The 17,564-nt window shown below is 44.0% G+C and overlaps 2 protein-coding genes across 4 annotated transcripts in view; one reads left to right on the top strand and one right to left on the bottom strand.

The window, feature by feature from the left end:
- Nucleotides 1–15,120, bottom strand: part of NDOR1 (NADPH dependent diflavin oxidoreductase 1) — a 201,756-nt gene extending 186,636 nt beyond the window's left edge. Inside the window, exon 1 of the mRNA XM_069241328.1 lies at nt 15,000–15,120. The gene's annotated coding sequence lies outside the window, so the exon portion shown is untranslated. The remainder of the gene's footprint in view (nt 1–14,999) is intronic.
- Nucleotides 15,121–15,362: 242 nt separating this feature from the next.
- Nucleotides 15,363–17,564, top strand: part of TMEM203 (transmembrane protein 203) — a 50,669-nt gene continuing 48,467 nt past the window's right edge. The window contains exon 1 of one of the 3 annotated variants that reach the window (XM_069241333.1): nt 15,363–15,526. The gene's annotated coding sequence lies outside the window, so the exon portion shown is untranslated. Of the gene's footprint in view, nt 15,825–17,564 lie in introns of all 3 variants that reach the window. The other 2 variants (XM_069241334.1, XM_069241332.1) reach the window with 2 other exon arrangements.

The raw sequence follows: 17,564 nt of genomic DNA, 5'->3' as shown, positions 1-17,564 counted from the left end.
CGCTGATTTTTATCAAAACTGTATTTTTACCTTTCTTTATCTTTTTAAAAGTGATGGTTTGTTATGTTTTATGTGTTCTTTTATGGCAACATTTGTGACCGAAATAAAGTGAATGTGAATTTGACATAAACACGAACGTTGGTATTACAATTGAGCCATTGATTGAAAGTTGTTTTTCATCCTAATAAACCACACTTATGCAAGTCTGAGCATAGGTGTTTAAAGGGAACAAGTCTATGTACATAGCAGTAGGAGCAAACCCTGCAAGGGTGCCACATCAAATGCGTTTTGGAGGAGGGAGGGACATTGCTACCTCCCTTTGTGACACAGATAAAGTGCCTATAAGTGCATGGAATGAGAAACATTATAACACAATGTGCCTACATCCGGTGGCATGTGGGGGGATTATGAGGTTAGGGGCTGAGGTATCTCATAAATTTGTTGTTCTAGTTATGTTATTGTCTTTATCTTCATTATTTGCTGAAACATTCTGTTTGATTCTGTTATTGCGCATTATAAACTCATGTAGCCCATATACATCGTATACTGATTAGTGATTTCTTTGGGGCATGCAGATATAATTAGCTAAAAGAATAGACACCTATGCTCTAACAACTGCACCGCTGAGATGCAATTATGAAACATGACCTATCCCTGTGGACCCTGTATGCGTATTGTCATTTATGTCTCTGATACATGGACCGTTTTTATTTTTAATTTAACTATGACAACAAGAGCAATGAACATTTGTATGCCCGAAAAGTCATGCAAAGTGAAAAATACAAAAAAAAGCAATAAACAGATTTGAAAAAAAAATAACAAAGTGCCTGCAGGATGTTTTTTTATCTTTGAGCTTCTATTAGAATGGCTGCGTATGGAAGAAGAGATAGCTTTCCAGCAACAGTTGTCTGATTTCCTGAAAAGTTGGTTTCTCCTTTAGAAATTTAGAAAGAAATCATCCAACGAGAGGGGGGGCTTGCAGAATCAAGGATAGGTTGGGGAGCAGTAGGTTGTTTCCAGCCACTAGCAGGAAGATTCACCATAGATTGCAAGTCTAGTGAGCATCTCCAAAGCACAGGTGAGGCTTGAGGTGAAGAAAAGGTGAAGCAGTAAGTTGGTGACCCATGCGAATTCCCACTATAGAGCTATGAACCCAGGTCGGTATCAAGCACCACAAAGGGTAATCAGGCCTCGAAAAATCATTAAAATGTTACTAGACCTGCAGGTCGAGTATCTTGAGTAATCCACTCGACCTAGCTGTAATGTACTTGACCCAGAAACGGGTCTCAAATTGTGTGATCCTAGCCAAATATTGTATTTTACAGTCACCTTTTTCTTCATTCTCACATATGAGTGCACCTTCAAATATGTGAGTTCAGCATTTCTGCTGTAAAAAAAAATCCTGTTTTGTTTGATTAAATACACTAAACGTTTGCTTCATGTATAATAAGTCTAGCCCACATTTGGGGTACACATAATTCGGGCATGACTTGCCTCTTAGTTTACTAATAGCTTTGTCATTGGGGCAGGAGTGTTTCTCAGTTTATGTTTAAACACTCCCTTTAATACATATAATACTAAAGCATGATGGTGTAGCTAAGTACTTTCTTAAACACTCCTAAAGTTTGCAGTCCCTCTTTCCTCACCCTCACCTCGGCGGTTTTAATCACTCTGACTCTTCTATTTGATGCCATCCTTATACATTTTACATACCTTTTCAATCAGCCCAGGAATATTTACTTTTTCCTGTCATGCTATTGGTCTACCAGTACCATGTATCAGTTCAACTAAAGAGGGTTGCCATTCCAGTGCTTAGATGGTGAAGAGTCCATGGACTGCAACGTGGTGCACCTCTGTTTATTCCCACCTTATGCCTACATCTATCACTAACCCACCTCAGGCTGTAATCACTAGCCTACATATATCCTTACTCCAAACTTCAAGGCTACCTCCACTCCATCTCCCACCCCAATGCCGGGTTCAGCAGAATCCTTACACTGTAATGAAGGTACACCGTTTTGCCTAGTTCCACTCTACACTAATCCCTGATCACATCACTCCCCCCACTTCTTATCTGACTCCTACTTATATCACTAATTTTACTTTGATTCAAACCCCCTCCTCTAACTACCTATCCTTACTCACACATGCCTACTACACGATCCCTACTTGTACCTCAAATATTAGTACTCATCCTTCAGCTTTTACTTTTGCACTTATCCATACACACACCTATTAATGCCAACTCCTATTCTAACTATAAGTATCCCCTTCATACTTCCACACTTACAGCTAATGTGCATGCTACCAATTGAGAAGTAATCCAATGCTCATTACTCAAAAACGTCCACAATTGTGTTCGACACTGATTTGAACATTCAATGGATCAACAAATCCTTACTTACCACACATTCAGTGACTTGCTAGCTCCTCAACAATACAGGATTATTTGTGCTCAGTGAAAACATGAATTAGCAAGTGGCATCTATTGCACGTGTGAAGACCTCAAAATTGCTGTTTCACTGTCCACAGCCAACACCATCTAACTGCACACTAACATGCGTCCAAATTCTAACAATTTTGCCAACAAAATCTCCCAATCCTGACATCCTCAAATATTTCTATTTCTACTGGCTGTTTATATCCCTGCCAAAAATAACTCTGCCATGAAAAGTTGGCTTCTACCATTAGGGTAAAACAACCACTTATGATACGCAAAGTCTTCATTAAACTCAACCAAGCATTTAGAAAGCCAATGGGTTTGGTTTTAGTGTACTATCAAAGACAAGAATGTCCACCTGTGCAAATGAGCATGCCTGTGGTAATTACTTGCCTTGAAAATGTTTGCTGTAGAAGAACGAGTTACTTACCTTCGGTAACGACTTTTCTGGTGGATACATTAGCTACCTGTGGATTCCTCACCTAATGAATACTCCCATGGCGCCAGCATTCGACGGAAATCTTCTTACTAGTCTCTGCACGTCGACGAGGACGTCACTCTAGCCCACGCGACGCCGTCTGACGTCATACAGGCAATAAGAGGTCCTCGACGACGTGCGGACGTCAGTACCAATCATTTTTTACGTGCATGAGAACAACCAGGCAATGCAATGAAAGAGCAAGGCAACATCCCATTATATTGTAAAGATACACAACATTGCATGAATAACTGTAAATCTTTTATATATATATATATAACTCTCTCTTTTTAAAATATATACACACATCAAGTATATACACAAAGATATATACATATATACATATATATAAATATATTATATACAACATCTATTGCACCCTCAAAGACCAAGAGGAGCGCACTCAAGGATTACTTGGTAAGACCAGAAAGGCAACGGGGAGGCGGGTGGGACCGTGAGGAATCCACAGGTAGCTAATGTATCCACCAGAAAAGTCGTTACCGAAGGTAAGTAACTCGTTCTTCTGATGGATACAACTACCTGTGGATTCCTCACCTAATGAATAGAGTCCCAAAGCAGTACCACGCCCGGCGGTGGGTGCCTAAATGGTCAAACCAAGAAATCCTGCAGCACTGACCGTGCAAAATGGCCGTCTCTTCTAACCTCAGAATCCAAACAGTAATGTTTTGCAAAAGTGTGAAGGGACGACCAAGTTGCGGCCTTGCAGATGTCGACCACAGGAACACCCCTGGCCAAGGCCGAAGTGGCCGACTTAGCTCTGGTGGAATGAGCTCTAATGCCCTCAGGAGGATCCTTCTTTGCCAAAGAGTAACAGGTTTTAATGCAAAGAACAACCCACCTGGACAGTGTTCTCTTGTGGACTGCCTTTCCTCTCCTCTTGCCCACGTATCCAATAAACAGCTGATCCTCCAGCCTGAAATCCTTTGTTCTATCAATAAAAAAGCTCAACGCTCTCTTTGGGTCCAGACGGTGCAGTCTTTCTTCCTCTTTGGAAGGATGAGGCGGAGGATAGAACGTGGACAAAGTAATTGCCTGAGCCAAATGGAAGGGTGAAACAACCTTCGGGAGGAAAGCAGCCTTGGTCCTCAACACCACCTTATCCCCATAAAAAGTTGTATAAGGGGGCTTTACTGATAAGGCCTGCAAATCACTCACTCTCCTTGCTGATGTTATAGCTATCAAGAAGACTGTTTTTAAAACCAAATACCTTAAGGGGCAAGAATGCATAGGTTCAAAAGGGGACCCCATAAGGAAAGTCAGGACCAAGGACAAATCCCATTGCGGCATAACGAATGGCTTTGGAGGATATTTATTTAGAAGACCTTTCAGGAATCTGATAACAATAGGGGATTTAAATAAAGATGGTTGGTCTGGAAGACATATGAAGGCTGACAAGGCCGATAAATAACCCTTAATTGTAGCCACTGCACAACCTTTCTGCGCTAGAGACAGAGCAAAAGACAAAACGTCCGATAGATGAGAATGCAAAGGATCAATCTGCCTCTCTCCACACCACGCAACAAATTTAGACCACCTATTAGCGTAGATAGATTTAGTGGAGTGTCGCCTGGCCGCTAATATAACATCCACTACCTCAGGCGGGAGAGAGAAGGAACTCAGGTTGCCCCGTTCAATCTCCAGGCATGTAGGTGCAGACTCTGGAGGTTGGGGTGTAGAACCTGCCCCTGCGACTGCGAGAGGAGGTCTGCCCTGAAAGGGAGACGGAGCGGAGGGCACATTGAGAGTTGGAGAAGGTCGGAGTACCATACCCTCCTTGGCCAATCCGGAGCTATTAGGATGACTAGAGCCCGGTCCTGGCGAATCTTCCTCAATACTCGAGGAATCAAGGGTATGGGAGGAAACGCGTAAAGCAACTGGCCGCACCAGGTTATTTGAAACGCGTCCCCCAACGCTCCCTGCATCGGATACTGGAGGCTGCAGAACAACGGACAATGCGCGTTCTCTCGAGTGGCAAACAGATCTACCCGAGGAAATCCCCACCTCTGGAAGATTAAACGGACTTGATCTGGATGGAGACGCCACTCGTGGTCTGCCGAGAAATGGCGACTGAGACTGTCCGCACGCACGTTCAAGACTCCGGCCAGATGGTTTGCTATCAAGCAAATCTGATGGTCCTTTGCCCAGGACCATAGTCGAAGAGCTTCTCTGCAGAGAAGGTACGACCCCACTCCTCCCTGCTTGTTTATGTACCACATCGTGGTAGTATTGTCCGTTAGGACCTGTACCGACTGACCACGAAGGGAAGGGAGGAAGGCCTTGAGAGCCAGACGTACAGCCCGTAACTCTAACAGATTGATGTGAAAAATCTGTTCCTCTGGAGACCAAAGACCTTTGATCTCCAGATCCCCCAGATGAGCTCCCCACCCTAGAGTGGAAGCATCCGTTATGACTGTGGCCACTGGTGGCGACTGCTGGAACGGCTTTCCTTGTGAAAGATTGTTGCTTGCAATCCACCATCTCAAATCCACAGCAGCATCTCTGGAGATCATGACAGTACCCTCTAGATCCCCTTTGTGTTGAGACCACTGCCTTCGGAGGCACCACTGAAGAGCCCTCATGTGCCAGCGAGCATGCGTGACCAACAGAATGCAGGAGGCAAAAAGACCGAGCAGACGAAGGACCTTGAGAACTGGAACTACCGCTCCATTTTGAAACATTGGAACCAAATCCTGAATATCTTGAATCCGCTGAGGCGGAGGAAAGGCCCGACCCAATGTTGTATCCAGTACTGCCCCTATGAACAGGAGGCGCTGAGAGGGCTCTAGGTGAGATTTGGGCTCGTTCACCGAAAAACCCAGGTCGAACAACAACTGGGTTGTTGACTGCAGATGATGCGACACAAGCTCCGGGGACTTGGCTTTGATCAACCAGTCGTCCAAGTAAGGGAATACTGCTATCCCCTTCCTTCTGAGTTCTGCCGCAACCACCGACATCACCTTCGTGAAGACTCGAGGGGCTGAAGTAAGACCAAACGGAAGGACCGCAAACTGATAGTGTTGCGATCCCACCACAAACCGGAGATACTTCCTGTGTGACTTGAGTATCGGGATATGAAAGTAAGCATCCTGCAAGTCGACAGACACCATCCAGTCTTCCTTGTTCAACGCCAAAAGCACCTGTGCTAGGGTCAGCATCTTGAATTTTTCCTGCTTGAGGAACCAATTCAAGATCCTCAGGTCCAGAATTGGTCTCAAACGACCATCCTTCTTGGGAATCAGGAAATACCTTGAGTAACATCCTCGACCCCTTTCCTGCTCTGGGACCAACTCCACTGCGCCCTTGGAAAGGAGGGCTTGTACCTCCTGTTCTAGCAACAGGAGGTGTTCTTCTGAACAATAAGAAGGGCGGGCGGGATGAGGGGCGGGAACTCCCGAAAGGGAAGGGTGTAGCCTTTTCCCACAATACTGAGAACCCAAGTGTCCGTTGTAACAGTCTTCCATTTGGTGAGAAAATGCTGTAATCTTCCCCCTACAGGAGAGGAGTGAGTGGGAAATGGTGGAAGCCTAAGGCTGCTTTCCCTGCTGCACCCCGCCAGAGGATGAGGAAGAGGCAGAGTGCTGCTGAGAGGCTCCTCTGGTGCGGACCCTACCTCTCCCCCTGAAAGATCTATAGGGATGGGAAGAGGCAGGTTGCTGATACCTTCCCCGAAAGGAAGAGGAGGAAGAGCCACGCCCAAATCCACGAAACCTCCTGAAAAATCTGGAAGAGGCCGTGGAAGAAGGAGCTTGGAGCCCTAACGACTTAGCCGTGGGCCCTGCTTTCCTTAAAACGTTCCAAGACCGAATCAGCCTTGGCTCCAAACAGTTTGTCCCCATCAAACGGGAGATCCAACAATGTGGACTGTACATCTGCAGAAAAGCCCGAGTTACGGAGCCAGGCCTGTCTCCTTGCCACCACAGTTGTGCCCATTGCTCTGGCTACCGAGTCGGTGGTATCCAGTCCCGTCTGGATAATCTGGGTCGCAGCAGCCTGGGCATTTGAGACAAGATCCAAAAGACCCTGGGGAAGCTCTGTAAACGATGAGGAAATGTCATCCATCAGAGCATGAATATACCTCCCCAGGATACAGGTTGCATTGGTAGCTTTTAACGCCAGACTGCAGGACGAAAAAATCTTCTTCGACTGCGCCTCTAGCTTCTTTGAATCTCTGTCCCCAGGCACCGTCGGGAAAGAACCAGGCGCTGACTTGGATGAACAGGAGGCCTGCACCACCAAGCTCTCCGGCGTAGGGTGCCTAGATAGAAACCCAGGGTCAGTCGGAGCCGCCCGATACCTCCTGGCCACGGCTCTGTGAACTGCTGGGGAAGATGCCGGCCTCTTCCACACCTCTATCACCGGATCCAGCAGAGCGTCATTAAATGGCAACAGAGGCTCCGCCGCAGCTGAGGCCGGATGTAGCACCTCTGTTAAAAGGTTTTGTTTAGCCTCCACCACCGGCAAAGGCAGGTCCAAAAAACTAGCTGCCTTCCGTACCACTGCATGAAAGGAAGCAGCCTCCTCAGTATATTCCCCCGGGGACGAAAGATCCCACTCAGGGGAAGTGTCCAGCCCACTGGCCGACTCCAGTCCACCCAGCCCATCACCCGAGTCCTCTAGCTCTCCTTCCTCCAGGGCTCGTTGGTACTCCTGCTCTTCTAATACACGGAGAGCACGTCTCCTGGAATGAAGTCGCTGTTCAATACGCGGAGTCGACAATGCCTCCGCCGAAGTCGAAGATCGGCGCCGATCTTCAGAAGCCACCGACGCCGCGTCCGGCGCCACAGGTAACTTCGGCGCCGAAAAAAGAGCAGCTGAAGCAGATGGACCCACCGGAGTCACAGGCCGAAATCCCGACTTCGACGTCGACGGGATGGAAATCCCCGGGGCCAATCCTTCTGAAGCCACCGGAGCAGCCACCGGCGCCGACACTGGCGCCGAGCCCACGTTCCCAAAAGGGAGAAAGGGCATAAAGGGTGCCGGCCGAAGAGGCGCAGGATCACCCAAAGAAAAGGCCAAAGGCCCAGCTGGAGCACCCCCTGGAGCCATTTGTTGGAAGATGGCATACATCGCATTCAAGAATGCGGAACTATCGGCTCCAGGGGTGGGAAAAGCCGGATACTGAGGTGCCTGTCTCGGAGGCGACCCCGACGCCGGCCTCGGCGTCTGCGCCGGAGAAAACACCTGAGGCTCCAATACCTCAATCACCGACGCCTGTCCAGGTGAAGTTGGAGACGCCGGAGAGGGCAACGGCGTCGAAGGATGCGGCGTAACCGTGGGACTGATCTCCCATGTCCTTCGGCGCCGATCCGAAGACCTGGAACGAGTCTCCTTCGAATGACGCCGAGAATCTCTACGGCGCCGGGAGTCTCGATGACGCCGATGTCTTGGAGAAGAAGACTTCTTGTGATGCTTCTCCTTCGATTTAGCCATAAACAGCTTCGCCTCACGTTCCTTGAGGGCCTTTGGATTCATGTGCTGGCATGAATCACAAGTCGAGACGTCGTGGTCGGAGCTCAAACACCAAAGGCAATCGGAATGAGGATCCGTCACCGACATCTTGCCTCCACACTCACGACAAGGCTTAAATCCAGACTTTCTCTGCGACATTATTACCACAGCGAAAGACTACGCAGCAAAAATACACTGTAACCAAAAAAGTAACAGTTGCTCCCTCGAAGATAACCGTTTCGAATGCACGGAAAAAAGGGAACTGACGTCCGCACGTCGTCGAGGACCTCTTATTGCCTGTATGACGTCAGACGGCGTCGCGTGGGCTAGAGTGACGTCCTCGTCGACGTGCAGAGACTAGTAAGAAGATTTCCGTCGAATGCTGGCGCCATGGGAGTATTCATTAGGTGAGGAATCCACAGGTAGTTGTATCCATCAGAAACGTGGAGTTGGGACTAAGTCCCCAAGTAAATTAGTATTTTTAACTTCAGCTGTATTGTATTACAGCATTTATATATTGCTCACTTCCTCTATGTGGGGTGCTGAAGCACTTCCCAACATTGAGTAGCATGCTACATCATGTAGGAGGTTAGAAGGAAGGTGTTTTTATTTTGATCCTATGTGAGAACTGTTTCCATGTCATGCCTGATAACCACTTAAGTGCAGTTATGAGCTGCAGCGTGCAGCAGTGTGTGGGATGATGAAACGTAAGAGACAGACTGTTGAAGTGGTAAATCCTTCCCAATAAATATGCAAGTGGAGCAGGAACTTTAAATGAGGTTTATTCGTCCAAAGCAATAATAAGCTCACAAACAACCTCCTATACCTATCAGCTGTATAACGATGATAGAAACCGTTGAATCACCGAGCAGCGTCAGAAGCCAGAACGTGAAACACAGAACACAAATAAACAATCTATAACCCTCCATCACGAGGCAAACATCTTGTGGAACCTAAAACAATAACTACAGTATCAACATATATATATAACATCATCTTCCCCTTAATAAACAAACAGAGCAAAAAGAAAAACAACAAATAAATAAATATGTATAAATATATAACCAGCTATAAATTACTGTAAGTAATAATCCTTAAAGCTACTGGGAATTGAAACATTACGTGAAGCTCTATTTTTAATTTCAAAAGCAAGATTATCATCAACATTGTTCATGTCACCTGTTGAAACTGAAAATTCAGAACTGCTCATTGAGCCCCTACTGGAGTTATCCTGTATGGTGCAATTTGTTAACTGAAAAGGAGATATATTAGTACAAGGATTGAAATCATGAAACAAAATCCCATCAGTAACATCATTGCTCTCTGATATGAATTTATCTTTCTTTGTAATTTTAATTTTATCCGCTTGTTCAGGCAATAACTTAAACTCCTTTTACTCTACCATCCCTTGGACTCGAATAAGACAGCACTTTTGGATACCTTGCTCATTCTTACTGGCATTGGAAATTTAGATTCACCTTTTTTAACCCTGTTAGGCTTTTTAATAATGACCCAGTCTCCTACTTTAAAGTCAATATATTTAATTTGATGGTTCTCATTGAAATATTTTTCTACTTCTCCTAGTTTCATACTCACATCTCTTTTTAAATTATCATGACCATCCAAACATTTATACTCTTGAACCCAGTCCGGCTTCAACAACAATCTAGGTGACTGGTTACATAATAATTTAAAAGGAGAAATTCCTGTCACACAGTGGGGTGTTGTTAAATAAATCCAGGTTTTTTTCCTCAAAAAATCCTCCACATGCATTCCAGTGGACATAGGTGTTTGTACCCCCTCTTTAAGGAATTTGTTGACACGTTCTACCAACCCATTTGCAGATGGTGAGTACAAAGCAACCTGTTTATGCACTATGTTTTTACTCTCTATAAAACTTTACATTTTCTGAGACTTAAAATGAGTGCCATTGTCTGTTAGAAGTTCTTTTGGTGGACTCTCTACGTTAAATATTGTTGTTAAAAATGCAACCACTGTGTCTGTGTCTGGTGCAGCTACAAAATCAAAATAATACCATTTAGAAAAGTAATCCACAACAACAATCAAATACTTTTTGTTACTAGGCAACAAGTGAAACGGTCCTGCAAAATCCATAGAAACTTTTGAGCAAGGTCCCTCCGGCAAACGAACCATGTGCAAAGCGGTTTCAGATTTTTCCAATGCTTGTCTAAAGATAAACAAATTGCACACTCATTTACCCACGCATTCACATTCCTGTCCATGCCTGGCCACCAATAAAATTGTTTTAAATTCCGCACTGTTGCAGACACACCAAGATGTCCCTCATGAGCAAAATCAAATACAATTTTACGTAAAGAAATAGGTGGAACCAGAAAATCATGTCTCAACAAACATCCATCTTTAACTGACAATTCACAAGCTACTTGTGCATATGTTTTCACACTAGATTCCAAAATCCTTTCCTTTGGCCAACCGTTTTGTTTTACAAATTTGCATACAGAAATTAAAGTAAAATCCTTCTCCATTAATTCTAACCATCTTTCTTTAGAAATTGCACCATTCTTGCTGACGAAGTTGTCATCAATATGAGCAACTACACACTCTACATCATTCTTTATCATATCAAACTCCTCATAAAGCAAAGGTGCATGACCGATAGTCAGCTCTAGTATTCTTTCCTCCTGGTACATACTTGATGAAAACATTATACTCTTGTAACTTAGAAAGAATCCTTACCAACCGAGCTGAAGCCATACCCATACCAATGCCTTCAACCATATGAATTAGTGGTTTATAGTCCGTACATATTTCTAATCTAGTGCCCCACAAAAAACGTTCTAGATTTTTCAATGGCCCATGTACCAGCTAATGCCTCTCGTTCAATAGTACTATAATTGGTTTCTGATTTAGATAGTGCACGAGATGCAACAGCTATTGTTCTCTCTTGATTTTCAACCCATTGAGAAAGAACAGCTCCCAACCCACATTGGTTGGCATCCACATTCAAAATACAAGCCTTCCCTGCCGAAAAGTGTTTTAACTTTCTTAAAAGCTTCATCAGTAACTTCATCCCAAACAAATTTCTTCCCTTTCTTAAGCAAAGACCTTAAAGGTTGAACAATCATTGCATAACTTTGAATAAAACGTGAATAGAATTCACAAAGCCCCAAAAATGAACGAAGATTATCTTTATTCTCAGGAGCTTTCGAATCCAAAATTGCATTAACCAAAGATAACTTCAGTTTAATAACTTTATCAGAAATGCAATGTCCCAAGTAATCAACTTGACCAAAATCTTGCATTTATCTTTCCTTAGAGTTCCACCAACTTCCTGAAATTTGCTTAAGACCCTTCCTCTTATAAAGCTATGTTCCTTAACAGTCTTAGCAAAATGAGCATATCATCTTGGAAGGCTTGAACTCCTGGAATTCCCATTAAAACTGTATCAATGAATCTCTGAAACACACTTGCTGCAGAGGCTAATCCAAACGGCATACGCAGAAACTTGTAAGTACCAAATGGTGTGATAAAAGTTGTCAGATCTGTACTTCCTGCAGCAAGTTGAATTTGGTGATATGCAGATCTAAGATCTAGAAAATAATAAACTTTGGATCCACCCAGATTCGCTATAAGATCTTGTATCTTTGGTAAGGGATGACAATCCACAACAATGTTTTTGTTCAGAGTGAGTAAATCCACACATAAATGGATTTCACCTGTTTTTTGTTTTTTTTAACAATTACTACTGGACTAACCCATTCAGAGGATTCTGTAGGTTGTATTACCCCTTCAGAACACAACTTATCCAGAAGTGCTTACAAGTCCACCCTAACAGCCATGGGTACAGACCTGACTTTGTGTGCTATTGGTACAGCAGACTGTTTTAATTTAATGAGATGTTCAAATCCAGAAATCTTACCAATAGTTTCTGTAAAAATGTGTGGGTATTTAGAAATGATACTACTGACAGAACATTACTGATCTAAATCAACAGAAGAGATATAGGGGGTCATTACGACCTCGGCGGTCTTTTCGAAAGACCGCCGAGGCCGCGGGAGACAGAATACCGCCATTGCCCGTGGTATTTCTGTCTCCCTATTATGACATTTTCGCTGGGCCAGCGGAAATGTCACATCAACATTGCAGCCGGCTCGTAATAGAGCCGGCGGCAATGCTGATGTGCAGCGGGTGCAGTAGCACCCGTCGCGCATTTCACTGCCCGAAATTCAGGCAGTGAAATGCGCAACGGGGCTATGCATGGGGGCCCCTGCACTGCCCATGCCAAATGCATGGGCAGTGCAGGGGCCCCCAGGGGCACCCCAAGTCCCCTTACCGCTGGCCTTTCCATGGCGGTGTGTACCGCCATGGACAGGCCGGCGGTCGGGGAGTCATAATCCCCAGGGCAGCGGTGCTTGCACCGCTGCCCTGGGGATTATGACCGCCAGGCGGAATCCTGGCGGGAAAATGGAGGGGCCGGCGGTATGGCCGTGGCAATTCCACCACGGTCATAATTGCTGGCGGAACACCGCTAACATACCGCCGGCCGCCAGGGTCGTAATGACCCCCATAGTCTTCTCTAAGAACAATAGGATTTTCAGAACCAGGAACTAGTACAATGCCCAGATTAGCTAAATCTTTCCAGCCAATTATTTTGTGACCTTTGCAAGCTACATAAATTTTTGTTACCATAGATGTATCTAAACATGTAAGAGTATCATTGAAATACCCTAACATGTGAATGTCTTGCTCTCCAAAAGCTTTAGGATTTACATCTGTCTGCAGCAAAGTTTTATCACCAAATTCATCATAAAAGACATTATCTGAAATAATAGTAATAGGAGTCCCTCAGTCTGCCATTACATTCGTGCAAATATTCCCAATGTGAGCTAAACACCAAGGTCCTTTTACATAAGTAGTGGTGTCTTCCACTGTACTAACAGTTAAAACAACTTTAGATAAGTCCTGTAATTGCTGTTCAGAATTGATCTCCACTGAACTAACTTTAATATTGCCTCTATTGTTCCTACAGACAGATTGAAAATGGCCAATTTTATTGCATTTATTACATCTCTTGTGAACTGCTGGACAATTGTCATTATTGGCAAAATGATACCGTGAACCACATCTATAACATGTACTCACAACATTCTTCTGTATCGTTTTAGGATTCTTTTGTTTGATTGAGATATTACTAGAGGCATTGCTCAAATCAATATTTGGCACACTTTGTACAGAACCTGAAGACTCTGAGGTAATGGCATTACTTGAAATAACAACCCTCTCAATTCCCTTAGCTATTTCAATCACTTCAAAAAGAGTGGGATCTCTAGAACGTAATAATCTTTCTTGAATCTTTTTAGATGCACAACTGAAAACAAATTGGTCACGCATATATGTATCCAGTGAAATAGATGTGCCTCACCTGACTTGCGAATAAACTTACAAAAGCAGATAACAGAAATCAATGTACAGTAACTCTGCCTTCAGTGACGGAAACAGAGACATCCGGGAGAAATTAAAAAAAACTTAAACTATAAGCGTACGTAACAAAGACGTCAACAGCATACAAAATACAAAAGATCCTGAACTCCAGGATCTCTCAACGTGAAGCCACAAAGCCCGGAAGATGGACGGTGAGCTCGACGATCCTCCAACAAGGTCATAATTTGTAAATAACCAAGGAAATATCCCATCCTCGTAGCCAAATGTTGAAGTGGTAAATCCTTCCCAATAAAGATGCAAGTGGTGCAGGAACTTTAAATGAGGTTTATCTATCCAAAGTAATAATAAGCTCACTAACTACCTCCCACGCCTATCAAATGTTCAACGATGATAGAAACCGTTAAATCACCGACTGGCGTCAGAAGCCAGAACGTGGAACAAAGAAAACAATTAAACAATCTATAATCCTTCATCACGAGGCAAACATTTCATGGAACTGAAAACAATAACTACAGTATCAACATATATATAACACAGACGCACAGTTTTATGGTTTTCAGCATGCTGGTAGCTTTGAACAGCTGTGCAGGTCCCTTTATAGTAATTCATATGATAATGTGTGCTTATCTGGTTACTGCATTGGGTTGTCCAATTTGAGTTTTCATGTATATTTGTGATCATGACCTAGTATGTTTTGAAGGAGACAGAAGAGAAGAGCTGTTGGGATAGTTTTTTTTTTATTTTTATAATCTTCCCATAGCTGAGTGTCTATGTGAGATATATAAAAGCGGTCAGACTGCACAGGTGTTAAATTTAGAAATGTTCCCAATCAGCAATCACAAGCATCGCTGCAGACGAACAATAGTTGAGACCAATCCTAATGGCATTAGTGATTTAAAATAAATACCCACAACATTTACAAAATTTCATGTAAGGGAGATGTGACACACTGCCCCTTTAAAGTTGACCTTTTTATCCTCGTCAGTTGTCACCAATACGTATACCGAATAATCTTTAAAACAAATTATTTCCGCAAATTTACAAAAAAGAATTCTATGAAATCCCCTTCTCCGTGCAGTCCCAGGTTTTTCCGCTGACGGTGCTTCTCGCACCGCTCACCCCTATTTCGATCTTGAAATTTTGACAGATGTTTGAAGGAGCAAAACTAGCAGCACCTTTCTACCTTACCTCCTTCAACTATTCGCTCTGCCGGCATTGGCTTCTATTGTCGCACAAATCGTGACGTCACTCCCTGGCGAAAACTAGATGCCTGCACTATACGAACAGTAGTTATAACCCACTTTACTAAGACACTGCGAAAACGAATCTTCCTTCGGTCGTCGTCCAGAGATCCTTCTTTTCTGTCAAAGAGTGTATCTGCACGCAGTTATCCAGTGTTGGCATGCTAGTGTTCTGTTGACGTTATACTGCTACATAAACCCGGTGGGTTTTCGAGGTAGAGTCTCGGCACTAGGTTTGTCTCGGAATTAGTCTAGCTTTCCTGTGGTCAAACAACGTTAATACGAAATACCGAGAGTGGCCATTCGCTTAGCTAATCCTCACTGGTGTGTAGTCACTGAGGATGGGGAACAGCATTCAAAGATGGCTACAGCGCTACACATTCCAAGAAGGCCGAGGCCTCGGAAGTCGCGTAGTCTCTCTTTTACTTCTAGCTCGGCAGGGAGCGCAGTAACATCACACTAAACGGAAAGCAGGTTAGTCCCAGAATGGGGTGTGTTCGGTTTCAGGTATGTTTGGGGTGGTCTCTTGTGATTCTTTGTAGTTCGGTGATGGGAGGGGATACTAACTTAAAGGGCATTCATGGGCGTAATTAGAAGGCGTCCGTGGCTGCTTGGACAGGATGAGATGGTTCATCGTTGGTACTGGAAGGGTAAATTGGAGAAGAGGAGTACCACCGATGCAAAGCCTCCAGTGGTGCCCTGCGCGAAAATAAATTTGCCGTCGTCAGAACTGCTGGTGAATAAAATGAGCGGCAGCAGCCCCTTTTCAAAGGTCAGTCCTTAGCTGGGTACATCGGGGCTTGCCTCGGATTCTGAAAACACAACTTCCCACCTGAATCACCTACAGCTTAGTTTTGTCATACTGTTCAAAAGTTGTTTGTTGGGGAGTGGAGGGAAATGTTGATGCGTGTCTGTAGGAGGTGATGGATTGAAGGTAGGGAGCTGATACAGCGCTGAAAACAGCGGCCGTGACAAGTTGAAACAGTTAACACATTAAACGAAATTGCTGGAGCCAAGGCAGAGAGACGGGCGTTGCTCTTTGCTGGACATTTATTTTCGCCCTCCTGAAGTTCAGAGGTCTGGGTCCAGCTCGCCCATGCCAAAAGCCAAACGTGCACTGAAGTGATGGTAGATATTTTAACTAGAACAGGCTTCCTGATGTCTGTGAAGAACAAAAGCAGGTAGGGTCCTTAACATTTCCATGATATATGAAGGATCTTTATATTGTATCTGGGTTATTTTAGCGCTTAGGTCCCCTGGCGAGGCTTTAAAGCGCTTTACACCTGGCAGCACGTTGATGCCACCCAAGACTAGTGGTTAATCCATGGTTTATTGGTTATTTTTATTAATTGGGATTAATCTTGTGCTCATAGAGAAACACTTCACACATTTACTGCAGTTTCTTTGTGTAGTTGAAAGTAATTCGGCGCAGTGATTGAAGTGCAAAAAGAAAAGTATGGGAACTGTGATTCTGAGTACAGTGAGAATGTCTTCCGCTAGTGTGGAGACCGGGTCAGATATGTGATTAAAGAAAGCAAAATACACTATTTTGTTGGCCCTTAATCCAGAGGTAACTACCTATAAAATATAACTCACAAACCTTAAACAAAAATAAATGCAGCGTAAATTTATCTGTGAGAAATGCATTTTGCTGGTAGGACAGCTTGGTTGGTTATTGCAATCACTTCAGATGTCTGTGGGTGTAACCGAACAGTCGCTGTTTCAAGTCTTAATAGGTTCACTTGGAAAATGGTGGTGTATTTATATGGTAAGTCGTCCAGAACTGTGACAGAAACCACTGTCATTAGTGTAAAAATGTATTACACAGAGTATAAGAAAAGTTGCACACTGTATAAATAGGCTGTCACAAAAGTGGAAAAAAGATTGTTTAAAATTTTACAGTGCTTTCAAAAGCTATGTTTTTAGTAATATGCCGACTGTGCCTAGTACAGATCTTTTTTGTGCTCTGTTTCCATTCAAAGAACACATCACATATTCTGCCAATTAAAGCCTGTTCTTGCTCCCAAGCAGCCTTTAGATTTGCTGATTAACCAGTTGCACACATTTACGTTTCTTTAAGGTACCCTGGAGAGAAGGTTTGGTACTTATTCAACTGCTTCTCGTTTCTCTTAATTGTAGAGGAGTCCCTTCTTGTTCCCTTTCATCCAGTAGCAACTCAAGCGCTCAGGGACAGTTGCTTTTCAAGCATTGGCATAGCCTATAGGTCTCGCCTTTGGGACATAACAAGTGTTCAGCCATAAAGCACATTATCCTGGGTGCTGTGCCACCAAGGATTGAAGTGCTATACAATTATTACACACTGGGTCACGCAGACTGAATCAGGAAAACATGCTTACGTTGGGAAACATGTATGGACACATTCCAAGACTTCTTAACGAACAGACAGACATGCCTCGATGCAAGTCAACAGCACTATAACATTCTGTGTGTGGCCATCTTGAAGCTGTTTCCTTGAGAAATGTTACGCAAAACGGAGCATGTTCTAATACTG

The sequence above is a fragment of the Pleurodeles waltl genome, chromosome 6 (assembly GCF_031143425.1).
Source record: "Pleurodeles waltl isolate 20211129_DDA chromosome 6, aPleWal1.hap1.20221129, whole genome shotgun sequence".
NCBI classification, from domain to species: domain Eukaryota; kingdom Metazoa; phylum Chordata; class Amphibia; order Caudata; family Salamandridae; genus Pleurodeles; species Pleurodeles waltl.
The sequence above is the reverse complement of the archived record's forward strand: the minus strand, read 5'-3'. Positions and strand labels throughout refer to the sequence as shown.